Source organism: Cornus florida, unplaced genomic scaffold (genome assembly GCF_030987335.1).
Source record: "Cornus florida cultivar Cherokee Brave unplaced genomic scaffold, ASM3098733v1 CherokeeBrave_3.0.0_Hap2_Chr04, whole genome shotgun sequence".
Taxonomy (NCBI): Eukaryota; Viridiplantae; Streptophyta; class Magnoliopsida; order Cornales; family Cornaceae; genus Cornus; species Cornus florida.
The window spans coordinates 69,851,647-69,864,935 of NW_026775574.1; positions in this window are offsets into that span (position 1 = coordinate 69,851,647).

Below are 13,289 nucleotides of genomic sequence, written 5' to 3' on the forward strand. Positions count from 1 at the left end.
CATGTTTGAAATATTTTTAGTTCCATTGAATAAATTGATATGCGAATTTCTATAATCTCTGTTAACTGGTTCATACCGTTGTTATGTTTAAAGTATGTTTAATTGAGAACCTTGATGCATATTGATGTCTTAAAAATTAGTCTGGGACATTAATTGAATAATAGAACACGTAGTAAAAGATTTACAAAGGCCTGGGTAAACTGAAATAGCTTTGTTGGAATTAAACTGTATTACAAGTTCTTTCAGTTCGGTTAATTGATGCATGCTTCGTTTAAGTTTAAGCTTTGTTTAATTGATGTCTTTGATGCATGTCAATGCTTTATAACTATTGTAGGACCTTAATTAAACCTTAGAGCAAGTATTAAAACAAATACAGAGGTCGTGGAACACGCCGGAGTCGAGGAAAAAGAAGCAGAGACGGGGAAACGGCTCTTAGGGGTGAGAGAGACGGCTCCCAAAAGAAGGAGCCGCCTCCTACAATGCAAGAGCCGGCTCCTACATGTAGGGAGCCGGCTCCCAAGGCCTTAGAGCCGGCTCCCATATTTTGGAGAAGGCTCTAAATTTTTTTGAGCCTTCTCTTCCTCTGAAACACACAGTTATGTATTTTTAGGGTCTGTTTGGTTGGTGCAGGGTATTTCTACTTGGTTGAAACTATTTTAAATCATGTGTAGGAATGTTGTAAACCTATAAAAACAATAGGGAAACATCAATTCATAATTTGATTAAGGAATGGAGTGGGGTGAACTTGGGGAAAAACCTGCAGGTTGTGCACTGTTATGGCTAAGAAATTTATTACTGTAAATTGGAGATTGTTTTTATTTATAATTTAAAGTTGTGAATCATATTTAGATGGAGTTATAAGTATAGTGATTTACCTGAAATTACCTATGCTTTGTTTGGATTAAAAATTGATATATGTTTGCTATTTAACTGCATCAATTTATGGACAAGTTGGAGAATGTAAATGCTTAGATTATTTTAGCAGTTTACATTATTGGAATGTTATTTTTAGGCCCTATATTTAATGCCTAATACTGATATATATGTATTAATTTATATTGATGCATAGTGTGGAGTATAATTGATAAATTGCATAATTTATATTATGTGGAGGTATGTATATGCACCGGTATGGGACGGTGGCATATTGGTGATGGATTAGTTCAAACACTAAGTCCTACCTATTTTGAAGTAAGATGGATTAACTGCAAAATGTTAAGTCCTACTTATATGTATGTATATGCACCGGTATGGGACGGTGGCATATTGGGGATGGATTAGTTCAAACACTAAGTCCTACCTATTTTGAAATAAGATGGATTTACTGCAAAATGTTAAGTCCTACTTATAAGTTGGTGTCAGGTCAATAAACCTTTTGAATGACACACCTTGAACGGACTTTATATATTTATGTTATGGTACCATGGTATGAGCTTGAGTCTCAGGACCATGGTTAGGGTGCGTATATCGCCTAGGATGGATAACTGGACGGTGGTTTCTGTTCCCTGGTAGGTCTAGATACACATGACTACAGTATGTGCGATTTGCATGGTATCTCTACTCAGGCTAAAACGTACCACTTGGACTAGTGAGCGTCATATAGTGTGTAATTATATATATATGGACTACTCTAGATATTGTTGAGCTATCTAGGATGTATCTGCGTATCGGATTTCTGATTGGATCGTAGTAGAATAGGACTTGCATGTAGGCCTGACCCACTCCTTTATTTTTCAGGTGTTGTCAGTTCCAGGGCTAGAGCTTGGACGTGCAGAGCAGATACAGACACTCACTCCTCCGATAATGTAGGATTTAATTTTATATTCTAGATTAGGATTTTGTCTTCAGCTGATTATTTCAGTTTGGATTTTAGGGGTCCACTAGATGGATTCCCGAGTTGTATTTATTTTGGAGATTTGAATTTTTATTAATCTTTATCATTTGGAGGATTTTAAATTTAGTATTATTTCCAGCTTTAATATTTATTTCGTAAATCTATTTTGTAACCTGTGTTCGTTTATGTATTAATTGTTTGGTATCCCTCAGATCTGTGCTCGGACTTGATCACCCGTGGCTCTAGATACGAGGGGTATCACAGTTGGTATCAGAGCACTCCAGGTTTAAGTGTCTCTAGGATTCTATCGTATTAAGACTTCCGCATAGCGTTCTCTTTTGTTTAGAGCTTTAAGTTTAGAATTCGTTGAATTCCTTTACGGTCTGTTTACGATCATACTGATGTCTGTCTTTCTATGTTAACAGTATGGTTAACGCTGGAAGAGGACAGAATATGAACAGACGACAGAGGAGGCTGGCACGTAGGCAGCAAGAACGCCTGCGGCGTCGGGAAATGAGGGAAGAACAGCAAGTGCCTAGGTTTCAGGAGGAAGATGGTCAGTTGTAGTTGGAGCATGAGGAAGTTGAGCATACTCAAGAGTCTCAGCGACAGGCCTACAATCAGGGCAGGGATCCAGAGTATTCTCCTCAGTTAGTTTACATCATTGCTCAGGCTGTAGCTGCAGGCGTAGCAGCAGCACTTCAGAGTCAGCTACATGTTCAACAAACACTCGAAGCAGTACCAGAGGTGCAGAATGAGTCTCATAGTCATTGTTTTGCCTGCGGAGACTTTGGGCATACATCCAACTAATGTTCTGGGTTAGCTCAAGGACAGCAGAATGGGGGACCCCAGGTCGGGCGTGATCAGCCACAGTCTAACCAGCAAAGGAGTCCGTTTGGTACTTTTAGGGGTACTTGCTATATTTGTGGAGGGTACGGTCACACTTCCAGGCAGTGTCCTATAAGCAGAGATATCGGGCCATCCCAGCGGGGGGGTACCAAACCACAAGGAGGATGGTTCTTTTAAGAGTAATTTTAATTACTAGTGGCAGTGGAGATTTTTAATAAAGGTGTAGTACGGATTTAAACGCGTACACTAGTAGTACATTAAAGAATAATTTATGATTATTTGTTTGACAGCTATGGTTTGGAAAAGTTCTTAATAAAGTAAACTAATGGTTTTGGCTATCTTTATTATGTTTTGTGATTGTATTGTTGTGATATGTACCTATATAGTTTTATTAGACTATTGGGATGTGTATGTTGCGATAATAGAGGAATATCACAATGAAGTGATTGGTTTGACAGGCAAACAGATATATGCTTGTAAGTACATTGTATGGAGATGGGATGATTACCAAAGAGTTTATAGAGAACTTATACGGTAAGTTGGTTTTCAAGGAAGAATGCTCAAGATAGAGTGATACTCTAAATATGAGTGGATTTTAGAAATGTGTGCATACCTTATGTGTTTAGCTCTACGTTGTTTTTCAGCATTTTTTTTTTATTTTAAAAATTAATGGACACAGGTATGTTGATAGATCTCTCGGTGTTCCTACACCTTTAGGCAATGTTGCCATTTTACTAGGGAGTGATGTGCCAGTGACACTAGATATTGGTATACTAAGAATTTTAGCTAATCTAGTGGTCCTGGGCATGCACTTATGTGACGTGATACTTGGGATGGATTGATTATCGCATTACCATGCTCAAGTTTATTGTTTTGGATAAGTCCATTGTGTTCACCATACCTGGTCAGGATATGTACAGCGATGCTATGCCATGTTCTAACGGGGTCCTAGCACTTGTTTGTTCCATGTGGAGGAGAAACAGGGGGAGGTTACCGTGACATTTGATTGTATACCAATTGTACAGGACTTTCCGGACATTTTTAGGAGATTTCAGGGTTTCTACCTAGTCAAGAGTTAGACCTTATGATAGACTTAGCTCTAGGTACTACGCCTATTGCTAGAGCACCATACAGGATGGCATTAGTGGAGATAAGAGAGCTGATGGATCAGATTCAGCAATTACTCAGCCAGGATTTTATTCGCAAGAGTACTTCACCCTGGGGAGCACCGGTTTTGTTTGTGAAGAAGAAGGATGGTTCACTTCGGCTGTATATAGATTATAAGGAGTTAAACAAGGTTACTATTCGTAACAAGTATCTTTTCCCAGGATTAATGATTTCTTTGATCAGTTGAAGGGAACTACGTACTTCTTTAAGATTGATCTGCGGTCTGGATATCATCAACTTCGGGTTTGGGGGGGCAGGATGTGCCAAAGATAGCGTTTCTCACTAGATATAGATCTTAAGAGTTTTGGGTCATGCCGTTCGGGTTGACTAATGCACCAGCGGTTTTCATGGACTTAATGAATAGAGTCTTCAGGGCGTAATTGGATCAATTTGTCATTGTCTTCATTGATAACATTTTGATTTACTCGAGGTCAGAGGACGATCATGCTAGACATCTTCGGATAGTCTTGCAGATGCTTCGTAAGCACCAGTTATATGCTAAGTTCGAGAAGTGTGAATTTTGGCAGCAGAAGGTGAGATTTCTGGGTCACGTGGTGTCAGAAAGGGGAAAAAACGGTGGATTCAGCCAAGGTTTCAACGGGGGTTGAGTGGGGACAGCCTGCTTCACCTACCGAGATTCGGAGTTTCCTCGGATTGGCAGGGTATTATCGTGGGTTCATCCTGGGTTTCTCCAAGATAGCAGGACCATTCACTCATCTGACTAAAAAAAAAAGTGTATGGTTTGTGTGGGATGAACACTGTCAGAAGGCTTTTGATGAGCTAAGGGTAAGTTGACTTCTGCACCAATTTTTGTCCACCCCACAGAGTGGGATAGAGTATCTTGTTTACACAGATGATTCTTTGCAGGGACTGGGATGTGTGTTGATGTAGGAGGAGCGACCGATTTCTTATGGATCTCGTAAGCTTAAGCCTCATGAGCTAAATTATTCAACACACACAAGGGTCTGCAGTATTTGTTCACTTAGCGGGAGCTGAATATGAAACAGCGCAGATGGTTGGAGGTTGTGAAGGACTATCACTGATCTATACAGTACCATCCGGGGAAAAGCCAATGTGGTGGCAGATGCACTCAGTCACCGACCTGTTGGTAGTCCTTCTGCTTTATTCACCACTGAGTGGAATGCTTTGAAAACTGTGAATGAGTTATCAGATATTTTCATGGCTTGCAGGATAGTTACACCTTCTATCATTCACAAGGTTTTAAGGGCATAACTCTCGGGTCAGCAATGCATTGACCAGGTTGCAAAGATTGTGAAGTGGTATGGAATTTCGTTGTCTATTATATCGAACAGGGATTCGAGCTATGTTTTAGGATTTTGGAAGAATTGTCAGCAGGCTTTGGGTACAGTGTTGCATCTTAGCACTGCTTATCATCCTTAGACTGATGGCCAGACCGAGAGGGTTAATCAGATCAAGCGGATATGTTTCGTTCGTGTGTTCTTGATTTCAAGGGCCACTAGAAAGATCGTTCATGTAGAGTTCCATATAACAATAGTTTCCAGAATACTATTGGTATGGCATCCTTTGAGGCATTATACGGTCGATAATGTCGATCGCTTATTTGTTGGATAGAGGTTGGAGAGAGCAGGTTCTTGGGTCCCGTGTTTATTAAGGATACTTCTGAAAAGGGTGTTCTTATTAGGGATCGTATGCACACAGCTCAGAGTTGGCAAAAGAGTTATGCAGCTCGTCATACTCATGTGTTAGAGTTTCAGGTTGGGGATCAAGTTCTACTCAAAGTGTCTCCTCTGAAAGGTGTTATACGCTTTGGGAAAAAAGGGAAGTTGTCACCACGAGTTGTCGGTCCATTCATGATTATGGATCGAGTTGGAGCTTTCGCTTATCGGTTAGCACTTCCGGATAATTTGGATAGCGTCCACAATGTGTTTCATGTTTTCATGTTGCGAAAATATCTACGGGATGAGAGTCGGTATCAACATATCGATGTTGGGAAGATTGAGTTGCAGCCGGATGTGACTTATTTGGAGTCACCGAGTCGTATTGTCAACCGTAGGGATTAAATCCTTTGTAATAAGGTTATTTCTTTATTGCGTGTTCAGGGGAGTCATCACAATGAGGCTGACTCCACTTGGGAATAGGGGGGTTGGTAGTCGCTCGCTGTTTCCATAAATTTTGGAAGAAGGTAAGAGCGAATTCCGAGGACGGAATTCCTTTTGTTAAAGGGGAAAAATGTAATACCCCTAAATTCAAAAGGATAGGTTTGATATTTAATTAATTCAAAAGGATAGGTTTGGTATTTAATTAACTGTTTATTTTGCATTTTTAAATTGATTAAGTGTGTATTTGCATTAATTGTTAAATTATTTGATTTAAATGTGTTAGTTGGGTATTTAAATTTCATTTATTTGCTTATTTGATTTATTTTATTTTAATTCAATTAATTATGTATTTGTTTTCTTTAATTGATTGTTTACATTTATTTTCTTGCATTAACTGTTAAATTGTATTTCTCTTGTACATGCACGTATAAAAAACGCTAACCGACTTAGATAGTGGAAGGGTTTTAGGGTTTTATGTTTGAACGTAACCGACTTAGGGTTGGTGTATGATTTAAATTAGGGTTTCAATTAAAACCTATAAATATATAAGTATAGATCTGCCAAGGGCTTTGGTTAACTCTATTCACGTAACAGAGTCCTACAGAGAGTTGTGAGAACAGAGAGAGAACAGAGAAAGAAAGGTTAGGGTTGGCTTAGAGTTAAGGGCTGAACCAAGGAGGAGGTGTTGATGCATGCTCGTGGATTGAATTAGGAGCAACGAAGGTCAGTAAAAACAACTAAGGTCACCGGAGTTGCTAGAGACGGAGGTTTAAAGGTCTCTGAACTAAAATCGGAGGCAAGTCTTGTTCTAGCTCTTTCCCTTTAACTCATGTTCTGTGCATGCCTAGGTAGACTCCAGGGCTTTAATGGATGCTAAAACAAGTCTTTATTGCATGTTTGAAATATTTTTAGTTCCATTGAATTAAATTGATATGCGAATTTCTATAATCTCTGTTAACTGGTTCATACCGTTGTTATGTTTAAAGTATGTTTAATTGAGAACTTTGATGCATATTCATGTCTTAAAAATTAGTCTGGGACATTGATTGAATAATAGAACACGTAGTAAAAGATTTACAGAGGCCTGGGTAAACTGAAATAGCTTTGTTGGAATTAAACTGTATTACAAGTTCTTTCAGTTCGGTTAATTGATGCATGCTTCGTTTAAGTTTAAGCTTTGTTTAATTGATGTCTTTGATGCATGTCAATGCTTTATAACTATTGTAGGACCCTAATTAAACCTTAGAGCAAGTATTAAAACAAATACAGAGGTCGTGGAATACGCCGGAGTCGAGGAAAACGAAGCAGAGACGGGGAGACGGCTCTAAGGGGTGAGAGAGACGGCTCCCAAAAGAGGGAGCCGCCTCCCACAATGCAAGAGCCGGCTTCCACATGTAGGGAGCCAGCTCCCAAGGCCTTAGAGCTAGCTCCCATATTTTGGAGAAGGCTCTAAATTTTTTTGAGCTTTCTCTTCCTCTGAAACACACAGTTATGTATTTTTAGGGTCTGTTTGGTTGGTGCAGGGTATTTCTACTTGGTTTAAACTATTTTAAATCATGTGTAGGAATGTTGTAAACCTATAAAAACAATAGGGAAACATCAATTCATAATTTGATTAAGGAATGGAGTGGGGTGAACTTGGGGAAAAACCTGCAGGTTGTGCACTGTTATGGCTAAGAAATTTATTACTGTAAATTGGAGATTGTTTTTATTTATGATTTAAAGTTGTGAATCATATTTAGATAGAGTTATAAGTATAGTGATTTACCTGAAATTACCTATGCTTTGTTTGGATTAAAAATTGATATATGTTTGCTATTTAACTGCATCAATTTATGGACAAGTTGGAGAATGTAAATGCTTAGATTATTTTAGCAGTTTACATTATTGGAATGTTATTTTTAGGCCCTATATTTAATGCCTAATACTGATATATATGTATTAATTTATATTGATGCATAGTGTGGAGTATAATTGATAAATTGCATAATTTATATTATGTGGAGGTACGTATATGCACCGGTATGGGACGGTGGCATATTGGGGATGAATTAGTTCAAATACTAAGTCCTACCTATTTTGAAGTAAGATGGATTAACTGCAAAATGTTAAGTCCTACTTATATGTATGTATATGCACCGGTATGGGACGGTGGCATATTAGGGATGGATTAGTTCAAACACTAAGTCCTACCTATTTTGAAATAAGATGGATTTACTGCAAAATGTTAAGTCCTACTTATAAGTTGGTGTCAGGTCAATAAACCTTTTGAATGACACACCTTGAACGGACTTTATATATTTATGTTATGGTGCCATGGTATGAGCTTGAGTCTCAGGACTATGGTTAGGGTGCGTATATCGCCTAGGATGGATAACTGGACGGTGGTTTCTGTTCCCTGGTAGGTCTAGATACACATGACCACAGTATGTGCGATTTGTATGGTATCTCTACTCAGGCTGAGACGTACCACTTGGACTAGTGAGCGTCCTATAGTGTGTAATTATATATATATGGACTACTCTAGATATTGTTGAGTTATCTAGGATGTATCTGCGTATCGAGTTTCTGATTGGATCGTAGTAGAATAGGACTTGCATACAGGCCTGACCCACTCCTTTATTTTTCAGGTGTTGTCAGTTCCAGTACTAGAGCTTGGACGTGCAGAGCAGATACAGACACTCACTCCTCCGATAATGTAGGATTTCATTTTATATTCTAGATTAGGATTTTGTCTTCAGCTGATTATTTCAGTTTGGATTTTAGGGGTCCACTAGATGGATTCCCGAGTTGTATCTATTTTGGAGATTTGGATTTTTATTAATCTTTATCATTTGGAGGATTTTAAATTTAGTATTATTTCCAGCTTTAATATTTATTTTGTAAATCTATTTTGTAATCTGTGTTTGTTTATGTATTAATTGTTTGGTATCCCTCGGATCTGTGCTCGGACTTGATCTCCCGTGGCTCTAGAATCGAGGGGTATCATAATAATATATTAAGCATTTCCACATCAAATAAACATCTTCGATATTTCAATCAACACATTCAATTATAAACTTCCAGTGAGTACACTCACCTTAGCTATTTCCCAAATTGTCTAATTATCCTTTGATATTGTCAAAGTGGTCGGTTCCTTCTCCTTACTTGAACAATGTTATAATCAGGTCATATTTATTTCTAAAGAAAAACAACAATAATACTCATTTTAATAATAAATCACAACCTTGGTACACAATTGTAATAAAAAAAATTGTAATCATAACAATTTATATAAGATTTCAATATAATAATTCTAGTCAAATCATAATCATATTACTTCATACAATTTATCAATTAAAGTAAAAGGAAACTAGTAGAAGAAATAATATTTATTCAAGAACAATACAATAAGTCAATTATTCAAAAAGTTAGATGAGTACTTTTAATGTAAGAATCTCAAATACTAACTCCATACCTTTAAAACTGGTTTACAAAAATTTCTCTAACTTCCCTATTAATCTCTTCACCCTTCTACTAATTTTCTTTTCCTTCCTTCTCTTTCGAACCCATTTTTTGATTTCCTTTTGTTTTCTTTTCCTTTTCTACCCAACTTTTGTTTAAACCTGCTTGTCGAGAGAACTCCAAAACATAGAGATAGTCATATGTGTGTAAACTTTTAATGGGTGTGTGACAAGTGTCCAAGCCTAATCTTCTTTTCATTCCTATTTTATTTCTTCCATAAATCCTTAAAAGCTTACCTTATATACTATTCGGATATATACAAAAACTAACAATAAACATATAATAAACATATATACTAACAATACCTATCCAACCCACACATACCCGCAACACACACACCGACACATAGCCCAGCAAAATTATGTTCCTATCTTTCCTTGCTAATATATCATACTATATACATATATAAAAAGTCAAAGTCCACAAGTTTCTTAAAGAAACTTCAGCATAATATAATATCTAATATATATATATACATATCCACTTATAGGTGGTTCAGGTGTGTATTTTAGTGCTGCTCATACAAAATGTTCATATATTAATCAATTTTAATCAAAACTAAATTATGCTAAATAAAGTGATTATGTATTGGGGTCTAACATCAACAATCTTTTGTTGTATATCAATGTGTTCAACATGACACTAGCTAGTTCTGAATCCTCTATTTCACAACAAGGTATTAACAGTCATATTTTAGACCAACTTGAACTCTTGTTGTTTCTTTAAAGGTCAAGTGCAGAAAATACCCTTGAAGTATACTTACATTGCATATCACACACCTCACGTGCAAAAAATACCCCCCAAGTTTCAATTTGGTGCAATTAGGTCCCCCTGACATACTTAAAACCTAAATTGACCAAATTACCCTTACTAAAGCATTTTATAAAATATATAAAAATAATTTTTTTTTGTAAAAAACCAAAAAGGACACTAAAGCAGTGATATCATTTTGCACACCCATTTTCATTAAAACTTAAGTCCATCCATTTTCCATTCATTTGTATCAGCAAGGCCTCGTGTTTTTTAGAGAAAGACCACAAACCCCAGACCTGGGTTGCAATCGCAACCTCACTTTCTTGAGAGAGATACCAGAAACCCTAGGTTCATTCTCATCATCACAAAAAGGGTCACGTTCTGTAGATAGCAACCAGAAACCTGAGCCTTAGGTTGCGATCGTGATCACAATTTTTCATTGCAAACCATAAACCCTAACTTTAAGTTCCATTAACCCTAAACGTATAAATAGTTTGAAGATTGAAAGTTGGTTCATGTCCTACTGCGAAACCTGAATGTAAGTTCTCTGTAACCCTTATGTATCTTTTTATTTTATTTATGTCCATGTGATTTGTTGATTTATGATTTCTATATTACCGATTACAAGTGTAGAGTTATAATAAATATGATATATGTTAGGATTTCCATATATGTCTTTCTCTCTCTACAATATGTCTACAAAATTAAGTTTTTATTTTTTTTTATTTTGTAATTAACTGATTGAATGCTACAGCTCTATTTTTTTTTCGTTTTGACTTTGTGACAAATGATGATTTTGTGATCCATATTATAGTGGTTTGTCCAAAAGGCTAAATTTGTATTCGTTTGAGACAAATGATTGATTTTGTGATCCATATTACAATGGTTTTTTTTTTTTTTCTTTGTTAGGGGTTTTTGTTTCAGATTTTATTCTGATTACTTTTGTGGTCTCTTGATTGCTTTTGTGATCCCTAACATAACAAATTATTTTTATATATATATTTTTACTATAAATTGTCAAATTGGCTATTTCTATCTTCATTCAATACATTTTTGGCATTTTATATGTTTGTGTTGTTTGTTTATGTGGTTAAGAGTTGTTGGTTCTCATAATGGTGCCCCTATAGCCTAAAAAGTTAGGTTTTTTATTCTTATATTTGACTAATTATTCCAAACACATTGCGACTTTATTGTTTATTGCTACATATTATTCTTTATTGTACATGTATAATAACTTTAATATTGCATGTCTATAATAACTTTATTATTTTTTAATGTCCACATTGTTCTTTATTGTACATGTATACTAACCATGTTTTTAGTGTCCATGCCATGCATATTGTATGACGGATCTATAGATCCCACACTGATATGCATGGATAATTTCAGAGTTTTACTCATTCTTAGTGGTGTTGTGTACTTTGTAACTATTTAGTAGAATGAGACAAGTCATTTAATTCATCTGCATCATTCGGGCAATTTCGATAAGCGTAACAAGTATATCGGAAGTGACTTGGAGTTATTTAATAATGTGGACACTGATACAATGTCATATGTTGAACTTCAAGGTATGCTCAAAAGCCTTCATTTGAATGCACACAGCAAGATTTTCTACATGGATCCTATCCATGATCCTATCCATGGGCATTTATTACAAGTTTTTAATGACCTAAGTGTGATGGCTATGTTTGGGACACACAAAAATATTCCACTGATCCACATTTATGTCAGTAAGCCAAATAAAGAGGATAATGAAGCTGTTAGATCAGTGGAAAAAGAAATTGACACTGATAATGACAGTGTTTTCAGTGTTTACAGTGTTGAAAATTATAATACTGACAGTGATGGCAATACTGAAAATTAAAATGTTGAGAATGAGAATGCTGACAGTGATGGTAATGCTGAAAATCAGAATGCTGAGAATGATGAGTTTGGTAATATTGAAATGGATGTTGAGGAATTGGATGATGTGTCCCTGTATGCACCAAGTGATGAGTTATAGAGTATTCATAGTGAATTTGATGAAGAAGAGATTAATTGTGCACCTAGACAACCAAAAACCAAAATTACAAGGGATGAGAGGAACAAAGAATTGGTTATAGGCATAAAGTTTGCCAATTCTAAAGAATTTAAAGTTACCTTGAGAGAGCATGTTATGAATGTGGCTGGAGGATACATGCCTCTTTGAAAGGAAATGGAAGCTTTGAGCTAAGTACAATTAAACCTCATGATCTTGATTACCCTGAAGCTGAGATAAATAGACAATCAACTTCCACCTACATTGCAAAGAAGTATATGCACAAATTTAGGAAGCTACCTGAATGGAAAAATGATGGTATCCAACACCATGTTGCTGATAACTTGGAGATTGAAGTGTCTAGGTTCAAAGTGACGATGGCAAAAAGGAAGGTCTTGGAGATTATTGAAGGTCGCCATAAGGACCAGTTTTCCAAAATTAGAGAATATTTTGCCCTTGTAATGAAGACAAACCCTGGTAAAGTTTGCAAGGTAAAGGCAAAGTTGGAGCATAATGGGATGTCAACAAGATTCGAGAGAGTCTTTTTCTCTATGAATGTAATGTGGAGGGGGTTTAAGATGGATTGTAGGCCTTTCATTGGTTTGGATGGGTATTTCTTGAAGACTCCTTATAATCAGATTCTGCTTAGTGTTGTTGTGGTAGAGATAGAGACAGCAGTTTTTATCCCATTACACTTGCTGCTGTTGAAATAGAGACTAAGGACATCTGGGATTGGTTTATAAATGAGTCGATGGCTATTATTATTCCCCACAAAGCAATAACCTGGATTTCAGACAAACATAAGGTAAAATTGTTATTTATTTTTTGAAGTAATTCAGTTATTTTGTTCAAATGTACTCATATGCAATTTATATGTAAAGCTAACAGAGAAATTGTTTTATATGTTATCTTTAGGGTTTGGTGGACACACTTGCATCTTTGGATGGGGTTAAGATTATGTCAAACACTTGCATGAGAACTTTAAGAAGAAATATACCTGCATGGAGTTGAAGCAAATGGTGTGGAATGCTGCAAATGCATTCAATAAACCTGAGTTTGCTGCAAACCAAGTCTATTCACAGAT